The sequence below is a fragment of the Octopus bimaculoides genome, chromosome 6 (assembly GCF_001194135.2).
Source record: "Octopus bimaculoides isolate UCB-OBI-ISO-001 chromosome 6, ASM119413v2, whole genome shotgun sequence".
NCBI lineage: Eukaryota > Metazoa > Mollusca > Cephalopoda > Octopoda > Octopodidae > Octopus > Octopus bimaculoides.
The window spans coordinates 115,059,768-115,064,465 of NC_068986.1; positions in this window are offsets into that span (position 1 = coordinate 115,059,768).

Consider the following 4,698-nt stretch of genomic DNA (forward strand, 5'->3'; position numbering starts at 1 on the left):
GTATGTTTGTGTGTCTGTGTTTGTCCCCCCAACATCGCTGGTGTGTTTACGTCCTCGTAATCTAGCGGTTCGCAAAATAGACTGATAGAATAAGTACTAGGCTTACAAAGAATAAGTCCGGGGGTCAAATTGCTCGACTAAAGGTGGTGCTCCAGCATGGCCACAGTCAAATGACTGAAACAAGTAAAAGAGTAAATTCTTTTGTAGTTTTTCTATTTTACTGTGATTTTACACTGAATTTATACTGAATTCGTTCAGTGTTTGAAATTAGGATTTACAAATTGAACGCGTGCCAGAAATTGAATCAACGATCTATGTGGATTATTATGGCATTCACTGGACAATTCTTGTTGATAGTAAGGTTCACAGCTTTCGCCCTATTGCTATTAACATTAAATAATCTTAGTCTTTCCAACTTTGGTGACTGGGTTTCAGTGAGGAGATTTAGTTACATCGGAATATATCCGTTGTTTCTTACAAAGTTGACTTTAAAGACAAGACCCATTCTAATCAGCATCATTAAAATTCCTATTACTTGTTTCAGTCATTAAGACTGCGGCCATGCTGGGGCACCGCTTTGAAGAATTTTCAGTCGAATGAATTGACCCTCAGGACTTATTTTCTTGTAAAGCCTGGTACTTATTCTATCGGTCTCTACACCGAACAACTAAGTTACAGGAACGTAAACATACCAACACCGGTTGTCAATCGGTGGCGGAGCCAAACACACACACATACATGTATGTGTGTGTGTGTATATATATATATACATATACATATATAAAGGTTATGAAGGGTAATGGAGTTAACCAGACCATAAAGATAGAGGTACTACCGAGTAAGTGCTGTATACCGACTAGTTTTGCCCCAGATGTGGTTATAACATGAATGGGGAATATAACACGAGTCGTGTATTAGCGTGTGTATATATAAAAAAAAAAGGTGGAGGCGCAATGGCCCCATGATTAGGGCAGCGGACTCGCGGTCATAGGATCGCGGTTTCGATTCCCAGACCGGGCGTTGTGAGTGTTTATTGAGCGAAAACACCTAAAGCTCCACGAGGCTCCGGCAGGGGATGGTGACGAACCCTGCTGTACTCTTCCACCACAACTTTCTCTCACTCTTACTTCCTGTTTCTGTTGTGCCTGTAATTCAAAGGGTCAGCCTTGTCACACTGTGTCACGCTGAATATCCCCGAGAACTACGTTAAGGGTACACGTATCTGTGGAGTGCTCAGCCACTTGCACGTTAATTTCACGAGCAGGTTGTTCCATTGATAGGATCAACTGGAACCCTCGACGTCGTAAGCGACGGAGTGCCAACAAATTGTTAGGAAGATTCTAATGATTTCAAACTTTGGCACAAGGCCATCAATTTAAGAGAAAGGTATAAGTTGATATCATCGACTCCAGTGCTTGACCGGTATTATTTTATCGATTCCGAAGAGATGAAAGGCAAAGATTACACTTAAGCGGATAAGTGCACGCACACGCGCACATTTAACATCGAGTGAGTAAGCTGGAATAAAGAAAGGATATTTGCTCTATCGGAAAAGCTTTTAACAGCAACCAAATTTCGTTAAATTGATTGTTCTATATCAATGATATTTTAATGAAGGTAATTGCTTGATTGTGACATTTCTACCTTTATTTAGCATTTAAAAATTAATTTCACAAAATTTGGTTGGATTGAAAAAAAAATATTAGAAGGGAAATAACTCTCTATATACTCTAAAAGTTTAAGTACAGTTTACATAAGAACACTCCGTCGGTTACGACGACGAGGGTCCCAGCTGAACAGCTTGCTCGTGAAATTAATGTGCAGGTGGCTGAGCACTCCACAGACACGTGTACCCTTAACATAGTTCTCGGGGATGTTTAGCGTGACATAAAGTGTGACAAGGCCGGTCCTTTGAAATGCAGGTACTACTCATTTTTGCCAACTGAGTGGACTGGAGCAACGTGAAATAAAGTGTCTTGCTCAAGGACACAACGCGTCGCCGGGAATTGAACTCACGACCTTACGATCGTAGGCCGGATGCCCGAACCACTAAGCCACGCGCCTTCACACAGTTTACATTGTGAGAACACATTCCTTCATCAGCCGTCGATTAGAGATCGTTACGATTTCAGCACAATCCCAAAGCACTGTCCGGGTTCTTCTGGTTCATACTGTTGCACGCTTTTTGCTTCTATTACCAATGCAGTCATTACACAAAGTCGTCTGCGATTGTAACTACTCAAACTATTTTTTGTCTAACTATTCATTCCGTGATCCCAGCTTTGGTTTCTCTCTCATTAACTTCAGTCATATCCACGATAAAGCAATTTATTCCTCTCCCTCTCCATTTCGCAAATCACCGCTCTATTGTCCACCACCCTTACAACTTCAATGCCGGTCAGGTAGGACCAATGTCTCAATTGAACGGTTGGATTTAGCAACAAACTCCGCGTTTGGGAAACTTAAAAAACAAGTGTGGTCAAACAGAGTATTTGAAACTTTCCAATCAAGCTTTGCATCTAAGATACCTGCGTTACCACATTCCTGTTATACTTGTCAGAGACATAGGTGCTATAATAAGGGCACGCTAGAATGCTTGAAAAATTCCGCCAGGCATGTTTAAGGTTTAGATCAAGTATGAGTTGGAGATCTTTTGTTCTTGACACGTATGTGCTGGAAAGGTTCGGCTGTTTCAGAATGGGAATTCATCTTGTCAAGTACGAACCACGATAGAGGGGTCATCTCATCCGTCTTCACGTTTCGGAAGATTGAAATCATGAAGACTTTATGGTGAATTAAATCTCGAAGTGCATCATTAGCATTACGTAAAAAAAGAGAAAATGGAAGAAAAAATGTCACGAAAAACAGCTTCGAATCCTTGAACTTTAGTACTGTTTATTGTGACCGTTTCGCATTGAATAGAAGTGAACAACAGTGTGCAACCAGAGACCAGAAAGAAAGAACAGCCTACAGTTTGAAAAAGAAATCAAATTGTTCCTCAAATAATAAAACTTAATTCGCTTAAATTCCAAGTTATTGACGTTCTGTACAGTAAAGTGTGAGTGAGTGAGTCAGCGTGTGTGTGTGTGTGTGTATGTGTTGGTCTACAGTTTTTTGGTATTTATTAAGGACTTAAAAAAACAGACACAAGATTGTCAAGGGAAATAACTCTGCTTACATTAGCTATAAATATTGGAATTGATATTCAGAGCTATCTCTTTTCTTTCTGTTGTAGTGCTGCGGTGTCCGAAGGCGATAATAAATGGATAGGGAATAAATGGTATTGATGATAATCCTGATGATTGTGGTGATGGTGATAGATGAGTGACCGTGGTGATAGTGTAATGATTTCTTTTTCAAACTGTAAGTTGTTCTTTCTTTTTGATTTTTTGGTTACACTCTGTCAGTCACTTCTTTGATGACAATGATGGTAATACTAATGATCGTGGCCATAATGATGGGAAAACAAAACTAAACCATTAACACGAGAATTGGTTATCAAGGGTGGCAGAGTTATTTCCCTTGTCAATTTGTTCCGTTTTTGTTTTTCTTTCTTCCTTCTACAAACTAACAATATATGTTACAAAGTTAATGACTCTGGATATTAAATATCACCACTTTTCTAGATCTTGCTTTCTTTTTATCCTTGTCTTCATCAAGTTTCTTCTTCAATATCTCCATTCAACTCCACATGCTTTCTTTACATACAGAAATCGTTCTCCTTGCACTGTTCCTCAATTCGGTGTTCACTGACCGTCACACTCTACTTCTCTCTCGGTTTAGTTTGGATTTCTCTTTCATCTTAGTAAATATTTACAACCGCAACAAAAGTGATAGATTGGCCTAATCGCTAGAGTGACGAACAAAATGCTTTATCCTACTGAGTTATGTAATTTTTATGATCTGAGTTCAAAACCTGCAATGGCAGGTTTTATCTTTTCTCCTCCTGGTGTTGATAAAATAAGTACCATTGGACTACTAGGATCAATACAATCGATTGGGGCTCTCTCTCCGGGAAATCTGAAGCTTGGTTATTCTAGAAATCCAAAATACCCATCCACTATTCAATCACATTTTTCCAGTCTTGCTATACCTCTCACTTCCAATGGTCATAGCTTTTTTCCTTTTTATCTGCCATAAAACACCATCACACTTCTTACAGCCATATGTTTTCAGGCAAACACTTTTGCTAGCAGAAGCCCTCTGGAGGCCTTCTTTATTCTAGCTACATAACTTTTATTAAAACAGCTCATGGCTGGCACCAAAACACCAAACAAACTAGGTGATTGCCTAAAGTGCTAAAATGTGGGGGTGCCTCACAAACTCTGAATTAAAAAATATAGAAACTTTGTAATAAAGGGAACAGGAGGGGTCACTCTCTGAACAGAAGAGGATGGAGGACAGCTATGGCTAGAGATGAGGGTAGACAAGGAGGACTGTGTTGTGATACGAACTGTCAAATGATTTAGTATGGAACATTTCAAAATTTGTCAACCAACAAGTTTATTCAGTGATATATGGGATCACAAAACTATAGATTTCTTGTTCCCAACTTATAATTTTCGGGGGTGCATTGTCAGCTGGTGTAAAACAAGGTGATAACAATGAGGGAGCTTAAGAAAATGGGCCGAACATTGTATAGGGCCCTTATTATATCACCTAGAGCAGTGCTACTTAAACTGAAAATACTAACCCCCC